We start from the raw sequence: 19,971 nt of genomic DNA, 5'->3' as shown, positions 1-19,971 counted from the left end.
CATCCATGAGAGACAGGATAGAAACAGGCTGACTAAATTAAGCCCCTCCCGACCTGACACATATTCATCTCCTGATCCTACTCTGTATCCATCTTCAGCTCCAAGCCCATCAGGACGTGCCCAGACTCTACCAGCAAAAGACCTGCTACTGCCCTGTTAGGGACTCTCCTAAACTGTACACATGCCCAGAACTCCCCAGTGTAACCACTATGTGACCTGCCTGGGACAGTGGTCCCGAGCAACACTGCCACTTTGAGTGTGTCATGTGCAAACAAGCCACCAGCACCTCTGTAGCACACTGAGCTGGAAACAAAGTGAAGTGGCATGTGCAGAACGGAGTAAGCCAGAACTCCAGACTTGGTGCAGATGGAGGTGCTAAGGGGGAATGGCCATACCTCTGTCACCCCCATAACAGCACTTGTTCACGTCCCACTACAGAGCCAGTCAGCAGAACTTCCCACTCTGCTGTGTCCCTTGTGCTTGAGCAAAACTCCCTGGTAAACCTCATCTGGGTTGCCTGCTCACCTCTTACCAACTTCTATTTGCAAGTGAGCCAAAGAATGTGGGGTTGGTAACACATCCATCCTTCCACCATGCACCCATCCGTGCATCCATCCATCTCTAATAGTTCCTGGCACATAATAGACACACTCAACATCTGTGTGAATCCACTTTCCAAAATAACTTTTGACCAGTTCCTGTATTGGCCAGCACTCAAGTCCCAGTTTTCAATTACTTTGGGTTCCAGCTACATACTGATCCCTTCCTCCCAGTTGTCCAGATGGGAGAGGAGAGGCAGCTGGATGCCAGTCCCACCACCTGATGGGGCCCCCAGTGGAGAGAAGGGGCTTGGGAAATGCCCTCCTTTCCCCATCTCTCTTGCCCTGATATCAAAGGCAAATCTCTTAATATGAGTGAGCAAGAGGGAATAAATACCTTTCTCCAAAATATCAGGAACCGTGTGGACAGAGAAGCAATGTATTTAAAAGTGTTGATCCATTTCATTTTCTCACTCTACTTGTCTACTTATCTCTTTCAGAAATATCACTCAAACCCTCTAAGGGTCACGGACTGTGCTATTCAAGCCACATTCTCCAAATAGAACAAAGCAACATAATAAGAGAAACAACCCAAAGAGCCTCCTCATTATACTGAAGGGAACTCTGAGACCCAGAGAGGGGAAGGACCTGCCCAAGGTCACACAGTGAGGCTGTGGAACTGGGCCTGGCAACCAGGTTACCTCCTTCTCATACTTGACTCTGCATCCCCACATAGGAGGAGCTGAAATCAACAGAAACAACCCCAGGGTGGGTGGCGGTGTTGGGGATGAACTAGACACATTTTGTAAGCACCCCATGAGCTAAAGGTGACCAGCACATTTATGTGATCAAAAAACAAAATGATGCTGAGTACCCTGGTGCAAAGGGTTGAGAAACTAAAAGCTTCTTTTAGACAAGACAAACTGTTACTCATTACAAAAATAAGGGTGGGGTGATTTGGGGTTGTTGGTTTTTTTCCATAATGAAAATTAGCAAATATGAAGTCAAACTTAAAACAACCCATCTGTGTAAAATAAAATGATTTCAAGTAACTGGCCCCTAGGGACCACCTCCTCTTCCCTCCCCTCATCCCCACTATTTAAAAAAAATCTGCTGTATTTTAAATTAGGCACCGGTACAAGACCAACAAAATTAAATATTTACTGTCAGCTACAAATGAATCTTGGCTGTTGGGGAAAAGGCTAGGAGACAAAAATTCTGATAAACTGCTGTTTGGTAGCTAGATATCATTCTCTCTCAGCTCTATATTCTGCTGACTGCAGGCTCATAGGAAGCCAGGGGTCTGGATGGATGCTGCTTCTGTAAGGGTCTAAGAACTAGGAAGTAGCATGCAAGTGAGGATTCTAAAGTCCCAGGCTAGCTTGGCTCCCAGCAACTTGCTGGGGAACCCTGGGGCAAGTATGGGTTTTCCTGCAGCCTCAGCGTCCTCATGGGTAAAGTGACATAGCAGCTCTTCTTTTTAAATACAAATTTCTAGAACTGTTACCATTTATGATAGCTGTGGATCCACCTACTCAAAGAAAAATAAAACCTCCAGGCTTTCACATCTCCAGTAATTTGAGAAAGAACAAATTATTACTTATCTTTTGCAAATATTTTAAGTAACTTAGAGTTTAACCTACTATTCAGGGGATGGTGGAATGTTAGAGCTGGAGGAGCCCCCGGGATCCTCCTATTTCATTTCTTCATTGCACAGATGGGACAGCTGAAGCCCCAAGTGGGGAAGGGACCAATCCAGAGTAACCATGGCTGCTCGGCATCAGAGCTGGACCCAGAGCACATGCTGAGCCCCACATGGATGTTCTTCCCACAACAGTACCAGGAGTGCCTCCCAGCCCCAAAAAGTTAGTCTCAGACAGCCAATCCTCCAAACGACAACAAGCAGCTGCCAAAGTCTCCAACTGACAAATCACTATCATTTTGTTGGATTACATGACAGTGCCAGAAATTGCTGGGTGGCATCTGCTTGCAAGTGACTTGCACAGTTCCTCGCCCGGCCAGGTGAATGCAGTTAAGGCTGAGATGCTGTGGCAAAGGGTGGGGATCAGAGCCACTGTGCATAATGGCCCTCATCTTCAACATGATCTCCTCTTCACCACCCCCAGCAAACCTGGCTGGTTGAACACAAGAGAGAAGGGGTGCCGGGACACCTTGATCCACCTGCAAGCCATTGAAAGCAAAACAACACTCTTTTTGAAAAGGAGAGGGTAATCTCAGGCTCCTAATAGCACTTTCCCTTCCAAAAGGTTCCTAAAAATCCCCCTGGGAGAGCGTTGAATCAAACCACTTTACAAATGTGTGGCTGCCTCCACTTTGGGACTGCACAGCAACAGGCTGGGCAAGACCAGGATCTTCCTCTGAGGAGTCCGAGTGCTTCCCAAACCTGCTGCTTCCTTTCTAGAGATGACTTTGAGGACCTGAGCATTTATTAGGGTCTGGTTAATATGATTACAGGTGTATTTTTTTTTTAAAAAGAGAAGTGAGAAGACACTATTAGAAGAGCCAGAGGGCCTGGAAGTGGCACAAGCCCAACAGGGGCCAAGGAATTGTCTTCATGCTTGTTTGTGTTGTCACTTGACCTGTGACTGGTTGTGTGACCTTGGATCAGCCCAAGTTCCTCTCTGGGCATCGGTTTCCCCATCCATGATATCTGAGTTCCCCTGGCCTAGCCATGAGAAGTCTTGCCACATTTCCAGGTTTAGATATGGGCAGCAGAGGAGGGCTGTTTAAATTGAGTACAGCCAGCCTGTTCCCTCTTGGGAAGACACCCCCCCCCCCGCCAGGTGCCTTTGGGCTCCTCCTCAGACTTTTCCCCAAAGGAATCTAACACCTGCTTAGCTCAGGACAGGGCCCTGGACAGAGCTTGGGACAAGTCCAAGTCCACCTTAGTTTTCACAAGGAGTTGGTTAGGTCCTTTCAGTTACGGTGAGGGAGAAACAAGGATCCACTGTATATCCTAACGACAGGTGGGGAGGTGGGGACATATTAGAATGTGAAAAACCACATGAAACCATTGGCCATTGTGGATCCTGTGGGTTCACATTCATGGACATTCACACACTGGCTGCTGAGGGCTGGGGAACCAGGATCCCCCAGAACCGTCTAGATCCTGGACATACTGCAAGTTCTCGGAGGTCCTTTGCAAGCCAGAGATTCCTTTATGTTAGCTTTCCCGAGTGTAATTTACAGAATGTCAAGGGAAGAGACAAAAAGGACTTTTTACAACAGAATTTTCTTTGGTAAAATTTCTCAGGTCAGATGAGAAAGCAAAGTGAACACTGACCAGAGACTCTAAAGAGAGAGACTCTAGAGTGTTCCCTGAGCCTGATATTTGTAACACGCTCTCAAGCAATACCATGTCTTTTGAATGTCCCACAATGCTATAAGCTGGGCGCAGCTGGCATTCCAATACTTCATCTGACAACTGAGGATACTGTGGCTCAGGCAGGTTCACGGACTTGCCCCAAACCCCACGGTTGCTTAATGTTTTGCACAGAAGGCAGAGCTCAGGATCTCCCTGCCATGTCACGGTGTTTCTGTGTCCTTGGGGTGACCAGGGTTGACCACCCACTCAGGCACAGTCCAAGGTGCCCTAACTGAGGCATTATTAACCTGTGTTGCAGGATCCCTGAGGGGATGATATCTGGGCTTCTGGAAGGGTCTATGAGCCCTGAGATGCTGTACATATTCTCAAGGAAACCTGTAATCCACAAAGGGCAAAGAGTTGCCTTTGCCCCAGAAGGTGGCAATCAGGTAGGGAGCGTGGCTGGAGGAACAGGGAGGAGGAGGGACAAAGCCTGCTTAGAAACTGTTCCTCCCCTTAATCTTTGGTGGTCTGGGTTCCTCAGCTCAGAACAGGGTCAGCCCTAGGGGCAGGCTCACAGGAGGCTGGAACTTGACAATGGCCTTACCCCTCTGTGTGAGGAGACCTCACCACCAGCCTACCAGTAGGCTGCGAAGGGCTTCAGTCCCACTCCTGACCTAACTCCCTGGCCCTGTAGGCAGCTGCCAAGGCTCCCCTAGTGTGATTAGAGCAGTGGCAACTCCTTCTTATTTTGGGGGCTCATCATGAGGGCTGTGGCTTTGGCTAACACACTCACACTTTTTACCTCATTGCTAGGGGATCACTAGAAACAAGCAGTCTGATCACTTTAAATCGAATGTCAGCATAATTATTCTAAGTGTGTTAGATTTGACTCCATATCCTGGACATGAAATTTGGAGCAGCAGCAAAATAAAATGGCACGCTTCTTTGAGCTTTGTTACAACACGTTCATACAGCAAAGTGTGGAGAAAATGTAGTAATTAGAGGTTAAATTAATCCCTGACAGACAAGCGGCTTAGGAACGCTGTGCCCTCCTCCTCAAAACTAGCATAATGCATGCCAGTTTTCCAGAAGTAGACACGCCAAGCATGTGACCTTGGCACCTGCACCAAAACTACTGTCCCACTTAAAATCCCGAGGTCGACGCTGCAACTTCAGAGGCAGATGTTAACACTACGATCTCATTAAGGACACAAACAACAGAGCCCACTCAGCCCAGCCCCACAAGGGCCTGGCTACTGCTCGAGTCTCCATCAGCAACTTGGAAGCCACGCCACACACACACACACACACACACACTGTGTAGGGAGGAACCAGCGCCTAGGCACCTGTCTCCCTTAACTTATAACTTCCATTCTGCAGCTCCTGGCAGTTTTTGTGGTCCAAGTCCATTTCACCCCTCTGCTGCCTTAACAACACTGAGCACAGCACACACTGATACACAGCAGATCGCATTATACCACAATTCAAAATGTTCCTCCACCACGAGCTGCATTTCCCCTCTGCTTCCAAAGGAGCGCCTGTCTGCCTACACAGGGGTGCTAAACAGGTGCACCATGCTTGCCTGGGAACGGAAGGCCAGAGTGCTATCTACTTCGAGCTCCCTTTACTATGCGCCCTCACCCCCTCTCCCGTAAAATAACAGGGCTTCCCTCTGGTAGTTCTGAAGTTCTGTGTCTTTGGCTAATTGAGCCTTCAGCTGCTAACTCTGTTTGGGAGCAATGGTTGACAGGCTACTGGGTCCACCAAAACAAAGCAGAGCTGGGTCCTGTCTCCCCTACCTCTTGGGGCCAGCAGCTGAGTGCGTGGGAGTCAGGCTCAAAGACTGGACAAAATAGAAATGCACCAGTCATGGATAGGGGTAGGAATGGGGACAACTGGACAGAGGATGTGCTATTCCCCCAAGCATTGGGAATGACATGATTTAGTTTTGTCCTGCCTCTAGGTCCTAAAAGTCTACACTTCCCCTTTAAAGTAGGAAGGCACAAGCCAAAGTCGCCAGGACCCTCTGACCCAGATGTCTCCAGAGACCTCTACTACAGTCAGCAGAAATATGTCCCTATGACCTAGTATCTAGGTGCTCCCATAAGTGGAAGAAAGGGGAAAACATGACAGCCTGCTGACCAGGCCTCTTCCAACAAGATGGAATCCCATAGTTTGCCTCATCCTTCTCTGGGCCTTATGGTACAGTCTCAAAAAAATGGCATGTCCCAAATTCCACTTCATGGTTATTTACAGCGCAGAACAAACAGCAGGGTACACAGGAAGGGTAAGGTGGCTGGGCTCCCTCCAATGAGATGAGGGGGGACTGGAAATCTCAGACTGCGCTGCACAGAAATGGGTGCTGGCTGCCCCAGCTCAAAGAGCAGCCAGGGCAGGGCTGGGTGGTGTCATATGCAGCAGCAGAGGGAAGGGAAGATTCTGAATCTGGGGTCCTATGGAGGCCCAGGAGGGCTCATCTGAGCAGTGAATGGCTTTGGAAAGAGTTTTTCCCTTCTTGTGCTCAAACTCTCCTTAGGCCCTGTTTCTGGATGCCTTTATTCTGGGGAGTTTGGCGCCTAGGGCCAATAAGCCCCCGCCCCCCATCAGTCCCTACCCCCTCCCCAATCTTTTGGGATTGTGACATATCTGATTGCTTTTGAAATTATAAAGAGGAAACTTGAGGCTCAAAGGAAACTAGGGAGGTGCTATAAAAGGAGAGAAAAAAGAAAGCCAGTGGAGTGGGAGTGAAGGGTGGGGGAGGGAATTGGGAGTCTGAATTCCTGCAGAAATGCTGCTGAGGCTTCGGCAGGCAGTCCTGGGCCTGGTAATTTGCAAGCAGGACCACACTACACTACGCATCCACAATGTTCGCATGTAAACATCCTGTAACACAAGCTCTTGTCTCTCACCTCCACATGGAAGCCCCCTGACTAGCTAACCGCCTTTACTTCTTCCTTCACAGACTAAGCAGCAGCAATGAAACCAAAACAACAGTCCAGTCAGCATTTGCAACAAAACCCTCTCACGTGTATTCACATTTAGCAAGTTTCCTCCTCAAAGTCCTAACGATGTTTAAGGATTGCGTGTGTAGAAAACTCTGAGTGGTTCCAGCTGAGCTTTGCGATGTTTCTTTCCTGCCCTACAGTTGACTGGTGCTGCCTAGGTTACCCCTTGGTGGCGTTGAGAGAGGTGTATGATGGGAATTGGTTTATTGTGCTGATCCATAGTAACCGGCTCCTGCTCCTCCATCATTTATCTCCCTCCCCAGTGACATCTGGGCTGGTCCATTCACACTCTCAGCATTCTGTCTGCTCCAACAAACACTCAGCCTTTTCTGCTTGGATAAGGATATTTTTTAGTTACATCCATTATACGTGTATCAACATTTATGGTAGCAAGATAATTGCCAAAGAGCTCAGAGGATAAAAGGCCCTTTTTCATAACATTCACCCCCACACATTTAAGAAAATCAATATTAACACCAAGCAGGACATTGGTACTCTTGAATGGCTCCTACACCCTCAAAATTGAAAATCTGATTTAACACACACACACACACACACACACCTGGACTAGCAAGAAAAGACGACTCGGCAGTGAGTTCAGAACCCACACCCAATGGGGCACATGTGTGGTTGGAAGGCCTGTGTGTCCTTGAAGCGTTTGCTAAAGAGCTGCAGGGCAGCAGACCTGCTCTATATTAGGTGAGCCCTTTGGAAATCCGCCAGTCTAATTTCAGCACTGAGATCCCCTAACGTGTAGCCTAAGCCAATGGTTAGGAGGACTGCCATCAGTAGGCCCCGAGATGGCTGGAATTGGACAACAGGATGGGGAGGCCTGGGAGTGCCCAGTGGCCTCCACAAGTCAGGACTTGGGTTAGAAGTTCACACTGGCTAAAGACCCAAGAGGGAACACTTCTCACTTGTATATATTTTTGATTGGCATTCTGTCATTTTTCCTGTGTTCTCTTTCACCCTGCCCCTTACAATCTCAATCCCATTTCTTTATGTATCTAGCTGTTTTCCCCAATGACAAGGGTGAACTTGATATTTAATGGTCCCAGAAAATGACTATTTTGTTAAGAAGTCATAGCATTTTAGAACTGGAACAGACTCATATTCAGAGGTTCTGGGGGGGAGACAAGGAGGGAGGATGAACTCACTCAGGTTCACTCTGGACATTAATGGGAAGAGTCTTCTAGAACACAAGTTTCCTAGCTCCTAGGCTATGATCTCTGCAGGGCACTGTGGTAGACAAAAAGTCAGACTCTTAAAAAAAAAGGAGGGGGGTTACTGAATATGTGAAGCCCCTTCAAAGAAGAGAAGTGGAGAAGCTGCTGTCAGAAGAACCCTTTGTCTAAGATCAGTTTCTGCCCATTTCATGACCACAAACAGTAATTCAGTTCCTGGGGATGCCCCATTCACAAGAGAGCTTTGGGGGTGACCAATTTAAAAGAGAAAAGATACTTAAACATGTCGGCAGAGCTTGAAAAATCCCTTTCCTTAGTGAGAAGGATGGGAAACAGTAATCTCCTACCTTGAAATGCAGCTAACATGTAGCCCCCACCCCCACACCAGCAACAGGCTATTTCCTCGTTGAGTTTAAAAATTCAATGACGTTCCTCTTTCAACCCACACATCTGTGTCACTGTCAGCGTCAGTGGCAGGAAAACAGACGAAGTCACCCTTTGCTAATGATTTCCTAACATGGAGTTTCCTTGTATCTCCTGAAGCCTTTCTTCTTCCAATGCCAAACTGCCCCCTCCCAGCCCACGCCCACCAAAACACACTGTACTAATGCTCATGGCCGGAAGAGGACGGCGTTTAAGGAGGTATGGTGAGGAAGAGTTTCAGCTCCTTGTGATATTTTTAAAGAGGGAAAGGAGGAAGGACTGCTGGTTTTTCCTAAGGCAGCAGGAACAAAACAGAGAGGTTTCCTCCCAGGCATCTGGAAATCTATCAGCCCCATGGTTCTCTCCCCCTTTTCCTGCCACCGCCTTCTCAAGTTGTACTTTATGCAACATTCTGACATTAGCATGGAAGGGGACGCTTTCACAGGGGAAGCAGGGAGGCACTCAGAGAGCAAAGCAGTCCCCAGAGCATGGAATAGGCATTGGACAACCATCAGAGCACAACGCAATACAGGAACCCATCATTTCTCCACTCTGGAGAATAGCCTATTTAATATGCAAACTGGTCATCAAGAGAAAAGAGGGCTGTTACTTTAAGGGGAAGAAGCTGATTAGCTGCTCTGGCTGGCAGCAAACAGCTGGTCTGTCCGGCAGGTTCAAGGCCATTTCTGCTTCTCTCTTATGGAGGCACCATATGTTCCATCTCGCACATCAGCAGCTTTCTTTTCCAATGATCTTGCTCCAGAAGAGAAGCACAAAGGGGGAGGAGTAGGTAGAACTAATAGTTTACCCTTTGATTACTTTCTTGTGGTTTTTAGATGGGGGAGGGGGGATATTAGCGCTTCACCTTCTGCTCCAAAGACCAACACTTACTACTGATCTCCAGACATGGAAATGGAGTGGCCTAGAGGAAGGATACACTAAAAGGCATAAATACAAAATCGGCATCGGACTAAATGAGATGGGGAGGGGCAAGGCGGCGGTAGAAGGAAGGGACCTGACTCCTGCTCCGGAGACCCACCAGCCAGAGTCGGGGCCCCGCCCACTTCTCCTTATTTGTCACTTTGCCTTATTGTCAGTGCTCCCTTCCCGAACAAACTTCAAGAGGAGAGAAGCTGACCACTTTAGGCGACGGGGTGGAGCGGACCGACAGGATGGCGAATGGTTGCTTCTAAATTATATTTAACACTCCTCGGGATGTTATGCCCAAGTCCCTCAGATTTTTAGGTGTGCGGCAGAGGAGCGGCAGGTGTAAGGAAGAAGGGCCCACTAAATCATCGATTCCACTAAAGCGGGCGGCCCGTGCATCTTGGACATTCCCAAGTGCCGGACGCTGACTTAGTGCTGAAGTGGCAGGTAGGCGCTGGGTCCCAAGGGCCACGCTGGTCCTCACTGCCTGCCCAGACAGCAAGGCCCCAGCAGGTGGTGGCTCCCACCCCTGCACACCTCCAAACAAAAGGAACTCACGAAGAGTTGGAGCCCCCGGTGTTGGTGGAGGGTGGGGGTGAGGGTGAGGGTGCGGAGGACGCGGGAAGGAATGCAGCCAGACGTGGAGTAGCAAAAACCTCTGAGCCGACGCGGGCGTCTTAGCTACCGGCGGGCGCTACAGCCGCCCCACAGCCTGGGAGTCCTTCGCAAAGCGAAACCGAGGAAACGGCGCCCCCTATGCCCGAGGCCGGCGAGCACAGCTGCAAGCCTTGGCCGAGCGCTGGGCGCCTGGGGCAACAAGGCTCTCCAGCTCGCTACACAGCCCGCCCGGACATCTGGGCTGCCGGGATTTAGGGTATCCAAGGCTGGCATGCCAGGCATGCATAGGGAGCTGGGGGCCAGGGCTCCCTGCGCCTTCCTGAGTTCCTGCAGAGGGTCCCTGAAACGCAACCCCTCCCCCATCTCCTACATTTGCCCTAGAGTCCCAAGCGGCTCAGAGCCACTTGGAGACAGCCGCCCCCGCCCCCTGCGTCCCTTTCCCCTTCCCTCTCTCCAGCCTCCAGGGAAACAAAGGGGCTTTTTATAAAGCGGATTGTTGGCGGCGGCGGCGGCGGCGGCGGCGGCGGCGGGGGTGGGAGGGAGAGGGGATCTATAAAGACAAGAAGAGGTGGGAGGGAGGGAGGGAGGCAGGGAAGGAAAGAAGCTGCGTGGCCTCCGGGGGCCGGGAGCTGCGGTGGCGGTCGGGAAGCCCCAGCCAGTGCATGGTGGACCCCGCCTGGCTGGTGGACACCCGAACGACGGCCCGCTGCGGCAGTGCTGCCCAGTGGCCCACCAGAGCAGGGGAACATGATCCCCCGGCTGTAGGCGGCAGGATTCCCGTGAGCGTCTCCCCCTAGAGACCCAGGCCCTCTCCCTAGCCAACTCTTTCAAAATTGTTCGGGCTGCGGAGACTTTGCGTCTTTGTTAGAGCGCGGCTGTCTCTCTTCAGCTTGTCTCGCTCACCCTGGCAGACAATGTCCCGGGGCTGCCCTGGTCGGCTACCCGCAAATGGCACGTTCGCAGTGAAGACAGCGCCCCGGGGGAGGGGGGGTTTCCTTCTGCTGGCAAACAACGACAAGCCACCCCAGCGAGGGGAGTCCCATCAGCCTACGTCCCCTATTCACCCTGCACTCCTGCCCGCACACACCCCCATATTCAGGGTGCTAGACTAACCGCACCCCGCTGCAACAGCGCCCAGGGGAGTGATTCCCCTGACCTGAGGTGCGTCTCTTTTTGCTGAGGTTCCGACAGCTTCGGTGCTGAGTTTTCTGGCAGGCTAATCCGATTAGTGTCTGCTGAGTCCGAGTTTACTCACGAATCAGAATCCGAGGGCATCGCCAGCTTTCCAGGAGTCTGCCGTCGCACTGCATTGGAACCGAGCCTGCCCAAGCCAACTGGCCGAGAAAAGTATTTGGCGACGCTTCGGGGGGCTTCCCGCCCGCTCTAACAGACGCAAGGCTCTGCCCCCACGCTGATGCCCAGCGGCCCAAAGCACGGATTCTGGCTCCGCGGCGCTGGGAGCGCAAGGCAGTAGCACAGTCTGGGCTGACTCCGGTAGGCAGCTCCGCGCCAGGCTTCTCTCCCAAGGAGTTGGCTGGGGAGGGAGCGCAGGGCAGCCGGCTAGGCACGCGCGCACACTCCACACTATCTCATCTGGTCAGCGGCAAACCGGATTAGGGTGAGGGAATCCTTCCCCAGCGCCCACTGCCGATCAGCCCGGGCTCAGGGAGCCAGCATGCAGAGACCCAGTCGCCAGTGGCATCCAAGCTGTGAGTGGCCCAGGAGCGCTGGGTCGGAGTGGGAGCCTCCCCTTAGCCCAACGCAGCGGTCAGGAGCCCCGACACAGCTTGTTACTCTCTCCCTTCTCTCCTCGGTACGTGGTTGCCCTTGCCGAATTTCAGGAAATTTCAGACACGGGGCTGAGGCCACAGCTCTCGGGCGCTGTGAGCTGCGCTCAGCCTGGCCGGACCAGTCCGAGAAAGGGACAGACGCCTGCAGCGCCAGGTGGGCCTTGTGTTCGGAGCAAACTTTGGGGTCCCCCGGCTCGCAGCACCCCCGGGCCCTAGATCCTCAGCGATGGGGACTGTAAGTGATGGCCACAAGTACACCCCGGAGACCCCAGAGCAGTTGCACCTCCTGCGTCCGCCCTCAGCCTTACCGTGCTGCAGAGCTCCGGAGGCGGCGGGGGCAGTGCCCAAGGGGCGGGCGGCCGCCGGCTTGGGCAGCCTGACCCCAGGCGCCCGCCGAGTGGCCCAGCCCCGTTGCAGATCACCCCGTGGCTAGCGGCCCGTGCCCCCGCACCCGCCTGCCGCTGGCCGCTTCAGCTCACGACCAAGTTCATGCTGGCTACGCGGCAGTGGCGGCCTCAATCTGCTCGCTCCATTCCCACCGCCGGGCTCCGCGCCGCGCGCCCGGAAGGTGGAGTTTCGGGGGTTTAAGTTACTGATAGGCATTTCTCACTGCTGTGTCACTCGGGGAGGAGGAGACACGCACGCCGCACACTCACACACCCTCACACTCACAGGGATGAGTGGCTCCGGCCTTAAAGGGGAAGCTGCGCTACCCAACCCGTGGACAGCCAAAGCGCCACAGCCGCGCGAGGAACCCCGGGGCCCTCCAACCACTTTTTAAAGGGGTAAGCGGCCACAAACTGACTTTGCTGTAGCTGCCTCATTTTCCCAGGCAACTCAGACTAGGACAGCTGGAGAAGGCCCCTAGGGGCAGAAAAGGCACGGGGACACTCACTTGGCCAGCTCCGCACGCAGTAGAAGGCAGCCTGTGCCCTAGGCGTCAGGTGGCTAGCCTAGACAGTGCGCTGATGGAGAGAACCCAGAGCGCAGCCAGGAGCGAATAGAGAGCTCCCGATGGGCTGCCGGCTGCCTGGTGCACTCGGGAAACCCACAGGCATATTCCTGTGTCTGGTGAGTGAAGTGTGCCCAGGACAGACGGAGAGCCAGCAGGGAGAGCGGGAGAGTCAGCACTCAGCAGTGACAGGGAGAGAGAACACTCCAGACCAAGAGAGACAGAGGAGTCCATGAAAGACAGAGAAGGCAGAGACCGAGAGATAAAGATCTAGAGAGGCACTACAGAGGCAGAGAGAATGGGGAGAGGGAGAAGGAGAGGGAAGAGTGAGGGAGCAGGGAAGTGGGGGAGAGAATAGAGAATGCTAGAGAAAAGAGATCCTGGAAGACCTTCGAAGAGTCCCAGAGAAATCTCATCACGAAGTGTCCTATTCCAGCCACTCTCCCCCTTCCCAATTCTCACCAGAGCCTGTGCCTTTGCTCCTCTTTGCTCACCTGTGGTGGATGGTTGCGGGGTGGTCAGCACCGGTCGTCCAGCCTCGTGTCCCTTTGCCAGCTGCAGCCCTGAGGGTCAAACACACTTGCTGTGCTGCTCCTAAGCTGCACCCCTCCCTAGAGCCGCGCTCTTCACTCCCCCCCCCACCCCGCCTTCAGCACTGAGGTGGACGCCCACCAGCCTGTGCGCTTAGCTAAGAACCCAGAAACGCCAGCCAGTCTTATGCCCCACTAGCCCAGGGTGAGAGAAACTCCTGCACAAGCTGTTCTGCACCGACCCTCTCCTCGGGGTTAAGTCTGCTGACACCTGAGGCTTCAGCAGAAACATTGCTTTCTCGCCAACTGCCCAATGAGCCAGGGTTCCCATTCTGCTCTGGGGCCGAGGCACACCACTCTCTGCCCCCTCCTCCCTCCTGGGGCATTGGGCTGTATCCCTTCTCCCAGGTCGCACCCGGGCTGCAATTCCTAACCTGGATTTCCCCAGGCGCCTGTGGCTGAGGCAGGGACCAAGCCTAGCTCTTGACAGCAGCAGCAGCAGCAGCCCTGGAGCGCCTGCTTGCACCTGGGAGTAGCAACCTGTTGCCACCACCTAGGATCAAGCTTGGCGGAGCCTCAGGCTACTAATGAAGCGGTGGGTCTACTGCCCTCTTGGCTCCTCCTTCCTTTCATGGCCCCGCCCTCGGCAAACGCTTGGGTCCCCTTAGAAAAGCAAATGAAATGCTTTTGTGGGCTACAGGAGTACAGGTACAGGTACAGGCTGGGTGGGTGAAGTTCGCTGATGGAACAGCAGTGTCTGGGCTACCCAGGAGGCACAACTGCTGCAAGGTGCACAGCTCAGCCGGGCTGTTGGGAAGGAATACACCTTGGCTAGGCCCCCCTGCTGTCAAGCCAGGACCGGTCAAGGCTCTCTGATGACTGAACAGATCAATCTGTTGAAGGTGGGGAAGGGAAGGGGGAGTCCACACACCACCCAGTGCTTTCTCGAGAGCTCAAAGAGCTCAGGAGACTCTTGAAGGGAATCCGATCAAACAAAGCTAGCTGGAGATGGACTGTGTCTTCCTTGAGCAGGGTGCTTTCAAAGGTGGATCCCCTTCCTCAAAGGGCAGGAGCCAGTCAAACCTCAAGGCACTTGCTCGGTTTCTCCAGGGGGTGGCGTGATGTGCATTCCCCCAGTGTCCTGAGAAGCCAGTGAGATCACAGCTGCCCCTCTCTCAGATGGCTCACTGCTGGCTTGCCACCACCACCTGGCTGGCCGGTGGATATCTCAAACTCCAGATGATTGGAAGTGAACTCCTGGCCATCCGCCCAACCCACCACGCCCATAGTCCACCACCTCTGTTCAAGACAGTTCCATCCTTTAAGTTACCCAAGGCTGCGTGCCCTGGAGTCTTGCTTTTTCTCTTTCGCTCATATCCCAAATGCAGTCCAGCAAACCATTCTGTTGTCTCTGTCCTCAAAATGCATCCACAATCTCTGTTTACTCCATTCCTTCATGACTCCAGCCATCAGTGTCTCCCTCCTGGGTCACTCCAGTCACTGCCTACCAGATTGCCCCGTGTCTTCCCTCTTCGCAATCCTCACAGTTTATTCCCTGATCTCTCTGCAAACCCCTGCAGTGACTCCCCAGTGCACTCAAAGTAAAACTGAAGCGCATGACCGATGCTGCGGCTCACTAGGCTAATCCTCCGCCTGTGGCGCCGGCACCCCAGGTTCTAGTCCCAGTTGGGGCACTGGGTTCTGTCCCCGGTTGCTCCTCTTCCAGTCCAGCTCTCTGCTCCATCCTCTGTGGAGGATGGCCCAAGTGCTTGGGCCCTGCACCTGCATGGGAGACTAGGAGGAAGCACCTGGCTCATGGCTTCGGATTGGCGCAGCACGCCAGCTGTGATGGCCATTTGGAGGGGTGAACCAATGGAAGGAAGACCTTTCTCTCTGTCTCTCTCTCTCACTGTCTAACTTTGCCTGTCCAAACAAAAACAAAAAACAAAAAACAAAAAACAAAAAAACCTGAAGTGCTTCTGGTGGCTTGTGAGGCCATGTACAACATGCCTGCCCTGTAACCCCCTATTTTGATAACATCATTGATGTATTTTGGCCTTGCTCACCCTGTTCACCAGCCACACAGCTTCCGACTCTTCCTCAACACACTAGGTATGTCCCACCTTGGTGCATTTGCACAAGCTGTTCCCTTGGACTGGAATTCACTTCCCCCAGATATCCAAGAGGCTGGCTCCCTCATTTCCTTTAGACTTGACACAAATGTCACCTGGCTACCCTATATAACATTTCAAAGCCCACGCCCATCTCTGGCACTTCCTCTCTCCTTCCCTGCTTTGTTTTCTCTTTAGCACTCACCACCAGCTGACCTCCTCTATAGGTTATGTCCCAAAGGGCAACCACTGCTGCCTATTTTACTCACTGCTATATTCCCAGCTCCTAGCACAGTGCCTGACCTGGCATAGAGTCTCTCTCAAGGACCCTTAGATTCAGTTTTCCTGGAACTTTCCAGGAAATTCAGAGAGCCACAGGATTATGCACACATACTAGGAAAGTGTCCATAGCTTTCATCACATTTTAAGGCAGTTCATGACCTAAACAAAGTCAGGCCAAGAGGTTTGTGATAGTTGCATGAAAGCAGTCTTGGGTCATGTCACCAAGTGGCACTGTGGCTTGGATGTATTTGTCACAGTCTCACAAGTGGCCACAAGGATCCAGAGAGTGATTCTTTCAATTACTGTTGAAAACAGAAGTTGTTTTGTGGTTGTCACTTAAGGGTATCCCAAGGTTGATGGGGAAATGGGAAAGGAAGCCAGAGCCAGAGGCTGGGTGGACTTTTTCCTCACTGAGTAGACTGACTATGAGAGCCAGAGTCCTTTGGTCACCAAGTCTTGAGTTGACAGCACCCCCCACCCCCACTGCTTGGATTGCCCTGTACATGATGAGGTGTGAGCAGTCATCCTCTCCATGTTCTGCATGACAAAATGAGAGTCTGGGACAGGTGGAGGCACATATTCAGAGTGGCAGAACTGTGAGAAATTGCACTTGCTATGTGGTCACCCACTGTGTGCACTCCTGGCTTGCAGGCACTGGCAAGGAAAGGAATGCCATAGGAGTTTCAGGGCCTGCATTATTCCTAGAGGAATCTCTTGGCCTTTAGGTGAGTGGCTGTTACGCAAAGGGTTAGGCTTGGGCTATGGAGATCCAGGAGTACCATGCCAAAGACCATATGGGCCCTGCCTTTACTCTTACCCAAACCTGGAGCCTGATGAATTTGAAAACAATCAGCAGCCACCTGTCATTCATAGCCATATTCCTGTGAATATAGGCCAAGTTTTCCCAGGTTCACATGAAATGCTGACGGCTTAACTGGGCTGCCTCTGGAATTCTACACACGTAGAGTCTCAGAGAGAGTAGGCATGCTGACTGAAAATCAGAAACACAATTAGTTTTCTCTATTTGTCCTTACCCCTGTGGCTCCTTTCTGCTGATGGCACTAAACCCCAAGGCCTCAGCCTGGCATTCCGAGCCTTCCAGAAGTGGACAGCAGTCTCTGTTTATCTCCAGATCCGTCCCTGGGCTTCATGTCTTGCTGGATGCCTGACTGGACCCTCAGTAAGTCCTGGTCTTTCCACCCCAGCTCCTTCGCTCATGTGTTTCCTGTGCTAGCTCTCCAGTCAAAAATACTGCCTGTACTTCAGGGCTGATCTCCAAGGCTTCCTCCTCTGGGAAGTCTGCCCCGAGTTCCATCATGGCATGGGCACCCTCTCTCACTTGGCTACCGATGGTTCTGGCTGTAATTGTCTGACTCCATGTGCCTTTGTCCTTGACTCTTCCTTGTCTCACAGCATGTTAAAATCCTTTGGAGGTCCCTTCAAAGCCTCTCTGAGGAACCCATGGCTGTTGTTTGGCTGGGATGGAGGACAGTTTAGTGTGTCCCTGAATGGCAGCATGTGTTTCTGGAGAGAGGAACTGAGATCATGGTGAGGCAGGATAGAAGCAGGCTCACTGAGCCAAGCCCTTCCCAACCTGACATACGTTCATCTCCTGACCTATGTATCCATCACTAGCTCTAAATCAATCAGGATCATGGCACATCCAGACCCCAGCCACAAAAGATCCCCTAGTGCCCTGCTAGGAACTTCACCCAACTTGCACACATGTCCAGAATAGCCCATGTGGCCAATATGTGACATTCCTGAGATGGCAGTAGTAAGCAACATCATTTTGAGGGTGTTCTATGCAAAGTAACCAACAGCCCCTGCCCAGCTCCCCTCACTGAATCCCTTGGTAGAACCTCTTCTGGCTGTGTCATCTCCCTGTGCTCAAGCATAAGCTCCTGATAAACCTTGTCTGGTTGCATGCCAGTCTCTTATCAATGTCTATTTGCAAGTGACCTGATGAACCTGGAGTCAGTATCGATGGATGGGGCAGGTGCTCAGAGGCTGCTGGCTGTGCCCACCTGGAGGTCACCCCTTCCCCTGCTCCTCTGGCTCTGGCTGCTCCAGTCATGCCCCTCCATGCAGAGGTCATGTTCCTAAGCCCATCAGCAAAATCAGAGCTCCTGGGCTCAGACTGTTGAGCACTAGGCTCCTGCTGCCTAGGCTCAGGGCTGTGGACTTCTGGTTTGCATAGTCCTGGCCCTGCTGACCCGAGTTGCGCAGCCACAACAGACTGGAGGCCACAACCCCCAGGAATATAGGGACGAGGACAGACAAATGTCCTTGAGGAGGCCTGTGGTGATGCCCTGTGCAAACGCAGCACCTGGAAGATGATATGGGAGGCAAGGAGCACCGTGTACAGCTGCACTCTGCTGCTCGCTCCTAGCTTGCACCTCTTTGTCTGCTGCACACCTCACACTTGTAAAATGGGGTTGTAACTGTACCTGCCTCACTGGGATGTGGTCAGAGTTGCAGTTCCCCATGCATGGTACCACTTGGCATGGAGCCTTGCCTTAGATTGATAGCCCTCCAAGAGGAGGATACTGTTAGGATTATCTTTCCAAACACCCCAGAAGACACGAGGCAGACATTGCATGTAACAAGATAAAGCACAATCAGATGGGTGTCCAGAGCCTGCATGTAGGTCCAAGCACTTTATGATATTGGGCACTCTGCAAACACTCAAGATATTTGGCAAAATGTAAGTTTGCATTGGGTAAGGAGCCAGATGTGGGAAACATATAGCACTTTGTTAGGTGGGGTGGAGGAGAGCCACTGGGAAATACATTGAATTATTTCTCTTTGCCGTGTCCTTAAACAATTGTAATTTTCTCAGAGATGTTGCTAGTTGTAAGCATTTCTAAGAAGCACAATGGAAACAAATGGGAAATTGTTCAAATATTGATTGTAATTTCCTGGCGACTTCACTGATTTAAAAAATAGGATGCTCTAAGAAAAAAGCCCTCATTAGTGAGTGAGTAGTTAATTAAGGGGCTGCAGAACAGCTTGCATCGATTTCACCATGAAACCAGAAGACGGTGGCTACAAGTGCATTTTCTCCACCAACAATCCCTTGCCTATCATAAACACCACTTCCAAAATGCCATAGGCACCAGCATCAAAGTGTAGATAAGGATGGGAAAATGGCCATTTAAGCAGCTATGGATAAACAACTTAGGGAATTCATGTAAATCCAGATGGCTGCCAGTTTTCCTCTTGCACCATCCATGCGACTGCAAGATATTGTCAAACCTCTTATAAAGAGAGAAAAGTATGCAGATGGCTTGCTAATTATTACTCTTCATGCAATGACATTTTTTCCCCAACAGCACAGGCACGACTCAGGCCCCACATGGGAAGAGGCTCTGTCACTGTTCTAGGACCCTTTAGATCATTTGCAGTTTTATAATAACAACAACAACAACAAATTCTAGCCAGTAGCTTTCCTAGCAACCAGCTACCATCTCCACAACTATTCAGAAGGTTAATATGCCCTAACAAACACCAGGAGACTAGGCTGGGCCCGGCATCAGGCAAGCACACCATCCGGGAACGTGTAGAGAAAAACCAGACAACATGCTCGAGGTCATCCGGTTTGGAAAGCACAGTCCTATGAACAGTGAAAGCAGAGAAAGCTTGAGGACACACCTACTACGTGCCAGGCCACGTGCTTCACTTCAGTGACTTCAAGGAATCCTAGAAGGATAAATGTCAGAGTTAAGCAGATGGAGGCCCAGGGAGGGTAAACAGTTTGTTTGAGATCACACAGTTACTCACAGGGGCACCAAGTTTGACTGTCCCAGGCAGTCTGGAACCAAGCAGCCTCAATGGAATCCTTTGAGCACAAAGCTCCCCAGGGAGGAGGATAGTAACAGGCCAGGCACACTATGGCTAGCCATGAACCTTGGGCTTTGCTAACTGACTGGCTTACATGAGCTTCTGAGAAAGCACAGCATTTTCAGAAATGTCGGCTTCGGCCGGGCGCGGTGGCGCGCGCCTGTAGTCCCAGCTACTCGGGAGGCTGAGGCCGGAGGATCGCTTGAGTCCAGGAGTTCTGGGCTGTCGTGCGCTATGCCGATCGGGTGTCCGCACTAAGTTCGGCATCAATATGGTGACCTCCCGGGAGCGGGGGACCACCAGGTTGCCTAAGGAGGGGTGAACCGGCCCAGGTCGGAAACGGAGCAGGTCAAAACTCCTGTGCTGATCAGAAATGTCGGCTTCGAGAAGACATGTTAGTAGCTTGACTTTGGCCATAGTGGAAGCAGTTACACTATAG

At 52.0% G+C, this 19,971-nt stretch overlaps 1 protein-coding gene across 7 annotated transcripts in view; it reads right to left on the bottom strand.

The window, feature by feature from the left end:
- Positions 1-12,377, bottom strand: part of MAMLD1 (mastermind like domain containing 1) — a 125,631-nt gene extending 113,254 nt beyond the window's left edge. For 2 of the 7 annotated variants that reach the window (XM_008275035.4, XM_051833868.2), the window contains exon 1: positions 12,123-12,261. The gene's annotated coding sequence lies outside the window, so the exon portion shown is untranslated. Of the gene's footprint in view, positions 1-11,180; positions 11,716-12,122 lie in introns of those variants that run through there. The other 5 variants (XM_008275037.4, XM_051833866.2, XM_070066579.1 and 2 more) reach the window with 5 other exon arrangements.
- Positions 12,378-19,971: the final 7,594 nt, after the last annotated feature.

This window comes from Oryctolagus cuniculus, chromosome X (assembly GCF_964237555.1).
Source record: "Oryctolagus cuniculus chromosome X, mOryCun1.1, whole genome shotgun sequence".
NCBI lineage: Eukaryota > Metazoa > Chordata > Mammalia > Lagomorpha > Leporidae > Oryctolagus > Oryctolagus cuniculus.
This window is presented reverse-complemented; position numbering and strand designations above follow the sequence as displayed.